Source organism: Ixodes scapularis, unplaced genomic scaffold, assembly GCF_016920785.2.
Source record: "Ixodes scapularis isolate PalLabHiFi unplaced genomic scaffold, ASM1692078v2 ptg002209l_1__unscaffolded, whole genome shotgun sequence".
NCBI lineage: Eukaryota > Metazoa > Arthropoda > Arachnida > Ixodida > Ixodidae > Ixodes > Ixodes scapularis.
The window spans coordinates 4,809-17,386 of NW_024610234.1; the positions used below are offsets into that span (position 1 = coordinate 4,809).

The 12,578-nt window shown below is 44.3% G+C and overlaps 1 pseudogene; it reads right to left on the reverse strand.

The window, feature by feature from the left end:
• Positions 1-7,907: 7,907 nt before the first annotated feature.
• Positions 7,908-8,380, reverse strand: LOC120839302 (annotated as a pseudogene).
• Positions 8,381-12,578: the final 4,198 nt, after the last annotated feature.

Below are 12,578 nucleotides of genomic sequence, written 5' to 3' on the forward strand. Positions count from 1 at the left end.
GCCGTATTGGTGGCAACGTGGGGTATTTATTGCACGCGGGTCCGATGTGGCCCTCCATCGCCTGCACACGCGGCGCAGAATGCGGTAGTCGACTATCACCCGGTGCCCCTGGATGTGAAAAAAGTAGGAACCGACTTTGACATTTCCATTTTGACCACCCGTGTGCCGATCCTGGCGTCCGAGCGGTCTCAAAACATGGCGTGGTTGATCCCCTTCAGCTTGCCGTACTGTGCGAGTACTGGCACCAGTGCTTCCTCCGACAAGTACGGGAAGAAGTGGTACACTGGCACAAACACAACATGGGCTCTCACTGGCTCCGGGGCGATTTCCATGTTACCAATCGACAAGAACCCTTGCGCTACGATACGTTGAGTGGCGGCCATGTTGCTGAACGTAGCTATATGAACCTTGCTCCACTGTGGTATTGCAGGTACGACATGTCATCCCGGCCGGCGACGTCTTGAATGCTGTCCATGATGGTGCTCACCGGAGTGTCTGCCGGAACGTTGAAGGTGAAGCACTTCGCCTTCGTAGGGCGTCGGCATGACAGAGGCTTCGAACCCCAGGGGTCATGGACAAATTGAGGTCTTTGAGAACTCGTAAAACGGGAGAAACGGTGCACACGAACGAGCTACCGCAACCAGTAGCCATGGCTATCGCCGTTTCGGTCCTTTGAAATCTTCAAAGCTTCGAAAGGGTCGTTCTCAATCAGTCGCGCCAAGATCGCTAAGGAGCATCATCGTACTGAGTGCGTTCATTGCCAATATAAGCGTCTTTGGCACTGTGCATACAATCAACTTATCAATCATGCTTACAACTACTTATCTTTTATAATCGTATTGTTATCCTTGCGTATTTTTGGACAGAAAATTTATTTTTAATGCCGCCGAGCACCGACGCCGCATGAAGTCGCGGTGCGAAGATGTGCACATGTTTCAGCAGTGTGTGGATAACATCATCTCTGTATACAAGAAACGTCTATATAATATTACCCACAACCAACGAATTTAAATAGGCTTCCCCCAAAAATAGAGAAATCAAAAGGAAACTGATCATCCCATTAACCAAAATTTCAACCATACAGGGAGCTTGGCGCTACTTTACCAGTGTCCAATGACTTTAGCAAGAGCCACCTTCAGATTCGTGCGTATGGCGCGTGCTTTCCCCATTTTTTTGGAAAACACGAATACGTGCGTGTTGGGCAGTGGAGATCGCACGCTGGGTTGTGTATTTGTAAACATTGCAATGGTGTATGCATGGGGATAAGTTTCTGCGGCATTTCAGAAGTGAAGGGTGCGCGTGCACAGCTTTGATTGACTCTCAAAATGCGCGGCTGCATGGGTGCCGATAGCCTTTTCCTTATTTCCACAGAAAGTTGTACTCGCGTACTGGCCTGGTCAGGACAGTATTTCCATTGAAGTAGAACGTTCGTCTCAACGTCTCAATACACCCTGAACCACATTTATGTCTGACTGACGTCACACTTACTGCAGCCATTCGGAGTTACACGGCAGACCAAACAGCGGTTAGCCCGCTAGCCATAGTTTGTGTAAACTGAGCCTCAGCGAGGGCTCGCTAACTGGCAAGATGGCTGCACTTGAGTCAGCAGCGTGTAGCGTGGAAGCTTAGCCTCCCAAAAGCGTGCCAACTAGCCTGTCGCTGTCAGAGAGGCCTTGATACGCGTCTAGAAAGACTATCTATAGAAAGGCTATGTTCAACAAGAGAAATGTGCGGCTCTATGCCGCCATGGCAGTGGAGCTGAACGCCAGGCTGTACCAACGCCATCCGAAATAATCAAAGCCCGTGCACTAGCATTTCGACGTCATCACAGTGAGATCGAGAGCAGACGAAGATTGGACACGAGTGCTACGTCACCGTTCGGTTGGGTCTCGTGTCCAATCAACAGGTCGGAAGTACGCTCGGCATCGGGCTCTGGTTCAATGGCTGGACTGACGCCATCCGAGTGTGGTGATGTCACGTAGATGTGGAGGAGGCTGTTCGCAGGCTTTCATCATTCTAGGTTGTGTTGGCTGCACACCGGCGAAAAGTCATGCTCGCCAAAACAATTCTGGCAAAATTTAAAAAAATATCGGCAAGAAAGTATCTGTAAGTACTGAGGCTGATTGACTAAGGTATGCAATGATGCACTTTAATTGTTATGGCTTGTAACGTGGATAGTTTTGTGTTGCATTCCGCGTGTGCGTAGCGATATTCCTCTAATGTTCCTTTTTGAAATTAACTTTTTTTTTCATCCTGCAACGTTCTGCCGCGTCTGTTTTAGTCACGGAACGGTTTTGTTTGTTCAATATTTCGATGGCAAGTAAAACAGTCATACCGCATATTTTCTCGCTCAATGTAAGTGCTAAGCTCGGTCGTCTCTTTTGTCTTGTTTCAGGATTTTCCGAAATAACGTAACAACACAATTGGGTTTCATGATAATTGTGATGCTTGTACTATCAATAGCAACATTTTATACCATCACTAGCGGAACAGGTAAGCTAACCATTTATTCTAAACTCCCATCTTCCCGCAGAGAACTTGCGGAGTCAATCTCTGTCATTCTGCAAAAGATTCTGAGCGAAGGAGGAGACCAGAATATTTTAAGTCCTAGAAGTCCGTAATGTGACACTGATCAAATCGTCCACATGTAAAGCGGTCACACCCCGTGTCATGTTGTCTGTGATCTGTTTAAATACCTCGAGGTGTCGGATTAATGTTTAAGGTACTGGCAGGGGCAGTTACTTTAATCACTCAACAGTAAAAAAACACTGTTATTAATGAACACCACTCGACTAAAGACGTTGATACTCCGTGAAGCGTTCCATGCGTTATTGTTTCTTACACCTCCCTTAGTTTTGCGCTGTTCTTTCTAAGAAGTAATGGTAGTGATCTCTTATGGCATCACGGCCGAAATTTGTCTCGCTGTGACGTCACGAGTTGTGATCCTTGATACTTATCATCAGTGACGAACGACACGTTCAATAGCGTTTTTAAAAAGGACAGGGGAAGTTTGGAGTCATTGCGCCCTTAAACCAACACCGTCGAAGTTAACACTTTGACGTTGCTTCTATTTTTGTTGATGAAGGGATGATTAATCCCAATAAAGACGTCATTGTGGGCATTTGACCAAATGTTTTTTGGCGTGTACGTCGTGAGTATTTTTTTCACTTTAAGGCCACGGCCCCACTGAATGGGGCAGTTTAGGTACTTTTTGGCAGGTCATTACTCATCTCCTTTTAAATGCTGTTTTGTGAGATTGATGTCATTCGAGAGGCAATGAAATCTTCTTTCATTTGATATTATGTATGTGCTGGTTTTTACTGTTCATGCGCGTTTGTAGCGTTCCGATATGATGGCGTGGACCCTCACTTGCTCCGCTAGTTCATGTTTTATGAACGATCCATTAAAGATAGCATGGTTCCAATATAGCAGTTTTGTTAAGATGATGTCGAAGCAGAATGTGACGAAACACTTTTTTTGGTATTTGCACTACTTTGTTTTTTTCATTTCTCCAAATATTGCCCTAAAATTGACATTTTTCAGCACGAATATGTTTTTAATGACAAGCGCTTGGGCAATGAAATTAGCTACAGATGTAGTGCTTATAATTGGTAATATGCAGAAAAAAATTTAATGTTGTGTAAAATGTTTTTGTTTAGATAGTTTATATCAAACGTAGCACTTTTTTTTGTGCTTCGAGTCATGGTACTTCAAATGCCGCTGAGGAAATAATTAAACTATGATAAAATCTTTTATAAAATTTAGAGCTACAATGGTTGCCCAAGAGGTGGACGATGGCTTTTTTTCATTTTCAAATTCATAACGCTCCAGGAGCCTTTCAAACTTACCTGTTTTTGACGCATATCTTTTTTGGACATCAAACAGATTTATTGGCATCTAATAACATTTATTGTTTGGAATAGATATACATTGCGATGTATTAAATTTTCACAATGAACTTGCTTTGGTTTCTTAATAGGTGTAGAGCTTAGCTAATTTTAAAAACAATTAAAAACTGTTTGGCTGTTTTGTTGCGCTACCTGGCGGATGGCAGACAAACTGCTGATTTCTAGTATTCAAAAAATTTCCGAGGGTGGCGTTGGCGTCTGTATCATCATCAATCTCCATGTCTTTTTACCTTCACATTTAAAAAATATATTGGAAGATTTACTATCGATAAATGTATGGTTTAAGTACTGGGTCAGGTGAATAAATCTAAGACAAATAATTACACACGCGTAGCGTGATATAATGTGTTCATTATTCGATATGATTGAAATCAATAAACAATAAAGGCGAGGAGGAAAAGAATACACCCGAGTTCACTTCATGCGAAAAAAGAAGAAGTGCGATCGAAGCAACCTGTTCTTTCTACCATTCGGCAAGCTTTTCAGCATTTGTACCCATTAGTGACAGTTAATCTGTATACCACTACCGGCCGCTGTGGCGATGACATCTGTCATCAGCCCCGCTGGCGCTGTACCGCACGAACATGCCTCCTCAACAATTCTACGCACCTCCCAACCTGTGGTAATACCAACCGCAGTATCCCATGACTCGGGTTCAAGCCTTGCCCAAACAAGTGACATATCTCGAGAAAACGGCGCGCTGATGAATATCAAGAGCCACCTGCTCAAACTATGGAACATCAGCAGTCCATCACAGATGAGGAGGCACATTTCACTGAGGTGATTTACAAGAAGACTCGCAAGGCTGGCATTCCGGTGTTGTTTAAACTCAATGATCCATCCCAGTCGTTCTGGAAGGTCAACCCTAATAGGTTGGCGCAAGAAATCGTCGCAACATCCCAAGAGAAAGTCCTGTCTCAACGCATTGACAAAAATGGAGGACTAACTGTCACTGTGGCGTCCGCCGAAGCAGCGAATAATTTGCTAAAACTAAACGCCCTCGCGGGATTCAAGGTGGATGTCGTTGCACCACAGTCGTACTCGAAAAATCTGGGGAAAATCTGGGGTGTGCCACTTGACTACAGTGATGATCAACTCGGTGAATACCTACGAGACGACGGAGTCATTTCTGCACAATGACAAATGAAGTTCACATGACGGGAAGATGGTCCCGTAACAAAACATTCACTGACAACAGTAATCCTTAAATTCCGTGAAGACCTACAACTACCTGCACGAATCAAACTAGGATTCCACAGTTTCCCCGTGCAAGAACACTGCGAGGCACCAACTCAATGTTACAACTGCCAACGATATGGCCACCTGGCTCGCGACTGCCGCAGCTCCCGTCGCTGCAAGATCTGCGCAGGTCCTCATCACCACAAAGAATGCCCGACACCACGTGAACCGCAATGCGCAAACTGCGGCTCGCGCCATGTATCAACCTATGCAGGCTGTATACGAAAACAGGCGGCGCATGCTGCTAAGAAAAACGAGCTTTTCTGTGGCAAACCTACTCCACGGAAAGCTCCGGCTCCTAATCCGGATGTTATCAAGGCAAGTGACAGAATGACCACACAAAATAAAGCATCACAGCCTACCTTTTCCAACGTTCTGCAAGGAATTCCAAGCGGCAGCAACACAACACTAACAGATCAGAAGACAAGACAAGGAACTTCACACGTCATACCACCAAACCCAAAAGCAACTGCAGATACCGAAGAGGAAGTACGCTCCCATGTGGATAATCGACGCCGTACTAGTTCTAGAACCGCGCATCACATTGAGTCTGCCCATCCAGATCAAGAAAGCAGTGCAAAAGGCATCCTTCACATGTTCCTACCTCTCATGATGGAAGTCATAAAAGAAATTATCAAAGAATACCCGAAAATCGGTTCCAAATCATCCATCAAAGCTCTGTTGGCCATGGAACCACTTCTCAACGGCATTCAATGACTCATCTAACTGAGGTATAGACCATTCCATTTAGCGCTCTCTGGGCGGCACCATTTTGTTCGATCGCAGCGCCCTTTCCACACATCCGGGAAGTTCAGTGGGTTCGGCCAATAGTTCGGCGGGGTAAAACGAGAGAGAGGGAGACGCGCCCGACTCCGCTAGCAGACGACAAACCGGGAGGTTGCCGTTCTCCATCTTTGGGCTGTATAGGCGGGCTCTACCGAACGTCGAACTCTCGCTCGTGGCTGCCGTTGTGAAGTGGTTCGCGTTCTTAGAATAGTTGTGGCTACTCCAAAATCAGCCTATGGCTCTCTGTTGTTCTATTTCGCTAAATGATCAACTAGCATATCTTTCTTCCGTTACTTAAATAGCAGTTGAGTCAGACGGCAGTACTGCCCTCAACTACGGCTTGTATTGCGGCAGGAGAGCACGTTTTATTTATAATTTCAGACTTCCACTCATGGTCGCTAAAGGCCCACACCAGTACGAACTTTTCTATAGTAAAAAAGGTACAGAAACCGGATTTTCTTTTCGCTAAAGAGACCGGCTAATCTGACACAGTTTTCACTATTTTTGTTTTTTATTTGCACGCAGGTAAAAGCGAAATTGGACCCTGTGAGTCTTTTTATCTAGCATAGTATTACACGACAACTGGCATACCAAAATCTGCGCATCTGCGTTTGAAATTCCCAAAATGACGCGATTTTAAACAGAGTTTGCACGCCAGCCGGACGCTAGCTACAGCCCACTCGGCGGAGCGGACGACATGCGGGGTGAGAGGGGGAGTGTATTTTTTTCTATTTTACCCTCTCTGCTATGACCCTAATGGAACGGTCTATACGCCACTTCCTTTTTATTACAATGGAATGCACGTCACCGAATGCCAAAACGCAGCGATTTCAAGGATTTTGTCAGTCGCTACAAATTCTCGGTTTTAGCTATCTGTGAAGGCCACGTATCCGAACAATTTCGCCTGCCAGATTACGTGCTATATCCCTCAAACGCTCAGCTCCGTTCCTCAAGAGTAATGTTAGGTATAAGATCCGATCTTTCATCAGTAGAAGTTGTGAGCGACATTGATAGTTCTGGAGAATTTGTTGCTTGTAAGGTACGCATTCGTGGCCTGATACCTAATATTGTTTGCGTATATATACCACCAGGAAGCACAACAGACTTACAACGCCTAGAAGGTCTCATTGCTTCTTTGGATGCACCTTACATACTGTGTGGAGACTTCAATGCACATAGTCCAACCTGGGGCAGCTCTCATACATCAAAGAGAGGATCAATATCAGACTCAATACTCATTTCAAACAACCTTTGCGTTCTAAACGACGGATCTCCGACATTCCTTAAAGAAGACGGATACACTAGTTGCTTAGACTTGACCATTCGCTCTGCAGGCTTGGTAGCTCAGGCCAATTGGTATACCGACTGCGACACCAGGGGAAGCAATCATCTACCTATCTATATAAGTCACACAAAATTACATCCATTTGTGAAACATAGACATACAGTTTTAACTGACTGGTCCATGTTTCGTGCACTGAACGCTGACTCAATGACAAATTTGAAGACACTAGATGATTTCGTTTCTGGGATAAAAATTAACCTTGAGAAATCATCACGAACGTTAAAAGTCCCTCAAGGACATCTAGGGGTAGATCCTGAGTACCAGAAATTGCGTGCTCAACGCCGACAGGCGGAACGAAAAGCTCGAAGGAGCGGAATACTTGAAGATCAAATGAAAGCCAGACGAATTCAGACGAAAACAAAACACGAGCTCGAATATTTGGGAAAACGCCGATGGAAGAGTCTTTGGGATTCAATTTTACAGAACACCCCGAAAATACAAGCATGGCGCATAGTTTGCTCATTAAAATCGCCGGTGTTACAACGCCAACCATTGCACGCGCTGGCACTTCATCGAGGTGTTAGCGATATGAATATAGACGAAGAATTTTGCAGAGCAGTGACGCAACACGTTTCTACAGCCATAGCAAACACGGATCAGAAAACCCCATCCCCGCGGCTATCAACAGCTTACAACCATATCATGAATCTGCCATTTAACAAAAGTGAACTGAAATGGGCATTGAGAAAGCTCAGGCGAAAAAGTGTTCAGGACCTGATGGTATCACTCCGGCTGCACTAACGAATATTGGGAAGCACGCAATGTTCTTTTTACTGGATATGTATAACCAATGCTGGGCTAGTGGTTGTATACCCCTTGTCTGGGAAGAAGCAATTTTAGTGCCTGTATTAAAACCAGGAAAATCCCCTGTAAGCATCTCATCTTTTCGACCAGTGAGTCTCACTAGCGTGCTGATGAAGACGATAGAACATATGGTTTTACAGCGACTAAATTGGTGGTTAGATTCCAGTGGAATATTGCCGTTCCAAATGACCGGTTTTAGGCGGAATATGTCAGCTATAGATTCTGTACTCGATCTCGTGACGTGTGTAGAACACGAACGCAGAATTCACAAAATCACAGTAGCAGTGTTTCTAGACATTCAGCGGGCATTTGACACTGTTAGCCACTGCCATGTTATCGAACAGCTTCAACGACTAGAAGTAGGTGACCACCTAGTGAACTGGATGAGTGATTTCTTCCATGATCGATCGGTGTACGCACGGACGCCCAGTGGTTTTACATCGGAGCACTATGTTTCACAAGGAGTTCCTCAAAGAAGCGTATTAAGTCCTACATTATTTAACCTTATATTGACAGAACTTCCTGGTCTATTACCAGATAATGTATCAATTTTCATGTATGCTGATGACATATCTATTTGGTCATCAGATGCTAATCCCAGTGCAATTCAGACTCGTCTCCAGACTTCACTTTTAATAATTGAACAATCTCATTGAACGAGGTATGTCGATCTCTACTGAGAAATCTGCGGTCCTTCCATTTACACGACGAAGACTCAATAACCTTGAACTCACGCTTGGAGGGAAACCTTTGGCTTTGGTGAAGGCTCATCGTTTCCTAGGGGTGTACATTGACCGAAACCTGTCTTGGACAGCTCATGCAAAATATTTAGAAAGAAAGATAGCGCCATATATCAATATCTTATGCTGTTGCTCTGAAACCAAATGGGGTGGCTCTTCGAAAGCACTTTTAACTCTCCATGGAGCACTCGTTACACAGTCCCTTTCGTATTCACTTCCAGCATTATGTGGGCTCTACCGGACTCTTGAAACGCGACTCAAACATCTGATAGCACGCAGCCTCCGAATCTGCTTGGGAGTACCAAGAGCCGCAGCAAGCTCCTTGGTGGTTGCAGAAGCTCACGCCCTCGCAATACCGATTCTACGTGAACGGGAAACTCTCCGACATTTCATTCGCCTTCTTACACGACATCATGATCACCCACTCGTTGCAACTATCCGCCGTAGGACATTTTCCAGTGTACATAAGGTAATAATGGCTAATGCAGATATAATTCCCGCAAACTTCGCACTCCATATGAACCTCCAGCTGCGCTTTGGACATTTTACTATGCAAATATTTCTACATCAGTACCTGGAGTTGTGAAAAAATCGCCTTCAAACCAAACCACGTTGAAGCAAATGACACTTTCAATGCTTTCTGAAGCCCCAGATGACGTTACTGCGGTCTACACGGATGGGTCAACAAAGGATTTATTATCTACAGCAGCGTTTATAATTCCATCTTTAAATATAGAAAAAAAGCTTCTTACTTTCACACAAGACAAGCTCAACTAACACAGAACTATTTGCTATTATGCAAGCGGTTCTCTACTTTACTCAGAAAACAAGTATTACCAGTTGGACTCTCTACACGGATTCAATGAGCGCACTGAACATGATAAAATACATATCACCAACAAGTTCATCTATTGCCATCAATATTTGTTTCCACCTTTCGAGAGCTATTGAAACTGGACATACAATTAATTTTCAATGGATCCCTGCACATTGTGGCATTCAAGGAATTGAAGCGGCCGATCGGGCAGCCAAAAATGCCCACAATATAAATACCAAGACTGCAATTACTTTCACGAAAGGGGACACATTAAACCTGCTCAGAAGGACATTAAGGCAAAGATCCGAGGCTACTTGTTATAAAGACGCTCCTCAGAACTTCCACCTCAAACGGATTGACCCTAACTTAAAATTTTGGATGCCAAGACACATTTCAAGAGCTTCTGAAACATTGATACACAGACTTCGATTAGGTGTACGTTTTGGACAACATTTCCTACATCCAATACGACAAGTTACCTCCCCTTTGTGCACCACATGTGACGAAATAGACGACGCAGAACACGTACTAATCAACTGCCGAAGGTACACAGATGAACGAGACCATCTTCGAGAACAAATGTCTACTATCGATAACCGCCCATTGTCCCTCACAACACTCCTTGGTCCATGGAACACACGAAGAACCCAACAATCTGTGATCGGGTATCTTGTAGATTATCTGGAGGACAAAAATTAAGTGAGAACTATTGACAACAACAAATCTCATGTAGTGTACGCTCCTGGCAGGCCGTCGCTGTGTTGCGGCCTATTTTTGAAAAGGAGAGGACACCGTTCTGGAGGCTGCCGGTCCGAGGACCAGGTGGATACCACCTCATAGTGAGGACGGTTGCTTAGTCCAAGGACGGTGCCTCCCACCAGGGATGGTCGGACGTATGGTGACGTCGGGTTTTCGATATTGTAAATATGTAAATGATTATTTTATTGCATATATATATATGTGTATGTATATATATATATGTATATATATATATATATGTATATATATGTATATATATATATATATATATATATATATATATATATATATATATATATATATATATATATATATATAATCTTTTTCTCTTTTTTTTGTCAAATTTATATGCTGTTTATAATTTCAATCAATGGTCTGGAGTAGCCGGCGCTGGTTCTGCAGCTGCTAAAATCTCCACTTTGAACGTTTTGTTTTAATAAAGATCTATTCTCTCTCACTTCATGCCTAGAGTCACTAAATGAGCTTTAAAGTATCGGCACTCCGTGCCCCAAGATTGTTTTGGGCGCCGCCATTTTGGGTCTTGTTCAGAGCAAACGCAACTGCCGATCGTCATGATCCAAAAGTACGACTTCCTCAGCATTAGATGCGGTGCTAGAGCAAACGCAACTGCCGATCGTCATGATCCAAAAGTACAACTTCCTCAGCATTAGATGTGGTGTGTCGCGGGTTGTTTAAATATTTGTGGGGGACGGAAAAGCGTTTCCTGTGATTTTAGATAAAGCTTCAGGTAGCTGGCTACCATGATTTTAAGCCACAATATGGCCAAGTGTCGTTACTCTGAACCGTAGCTAATTTACTGGCACAAGCGGGAACAATGAAAAAGAGGTAGGTGTCGAAGGTAGTGGCTTGTGAAATCCACGGGGCTTACGTCATGGCCCCTCCAGGTATTACAAGCCTCTTGAACAAGAGCATGAATAGTGTCATTAAATAAGCTACGCGTCAGAGTAGCGACACTTGGCCATATTGTGGCTTAAGATCATGGTTGCCAGTTATTTGAAGCTTTATCTGAAATCACAAGAAACGCTTTTCCGTCCTCCATTTTAAGCAGTGTGCGACAAAGCAAAGCAACATTACATGAGCTTCCTAACACCGAATATAATGATGAGGATGTCGCACATTTGAATCATGACGATCGGCAGTTGCGCCTCCTCTGCACAAGCACCAGAATGGCGGCGTTCACAACACTGTCGGGGAAGAGAGTGCCGATACTCTAAGCGCAGCTAATTTATTTGCTCTAGTTCGCGTGAAACTCCTTTTCCCTAACTGAAACTGAAAGTAAATATGAATAATAGACCATTATTATAGCCTTATTTAGTTATAAGCAACTACACATAATGAGAGGAGGAAGCGGCCGGGTAGGAGAAACGCGGGTTTTATGTGCAACCGTTCTAACCGTCTCAAAAGAGAGAATGCGCGAGCTTACGCTGGTTTAAAAAAAGGCATCCAAAGAAAAGAGGCGGCACGCTGTGCTCTTTGTTATTATGCGTCTAATTGCAAATTGTTGTGTGTATGTTTATACAGCCGGAAGTTAGTCCGCCTTAGTGGGCGTCTGACTCTCAGCTGTAGATGAGCAATTTAGCCAGTGCGGTACAGCCGCAAACCTGGGGTCTTTAACGTGCACCACGCAGTAGTGATACACGACCGCACGCCCGGTACGATGCTCTTCCAGACCGAAACGGGCAGGGGCGGGGTGGGTTCTGCAGCGCGAGCTTTCGCTCCACGTGCTCCAAAATGGTGTGCGCTAGACCATGCACTCGGCCACCGACCCCCCCCCCCCCCCCCCCCCCTTTGTGCGTCTAATTTATGTACAGGTATAAGTATTTAAAGATCGACGATGGACGTCGATCGTCTCGAGGTAATGTCACGTAATAACATTATATAAATAATAAACTTGTTGAAGGACTGAACGACTCAATTTTTCAATTCTTGGATTGTAATATGGCGGTAGCCTATTGTACTTACTGTTGATGAGGAGCAATATGAGGTGACGAGGTAATGATTAAATTATGAGGCTCTATAAGGACGACGACATTAGTGGGCGTCGAACCACAACGTACAATGCCAGACTTGCTTCAAATATCGTGTACCCATAGACTTTCTTTGCCCGCAACAGAATATGGTAAAATCAATGAGGACGCTGCTTTACAACTGTACGTGGA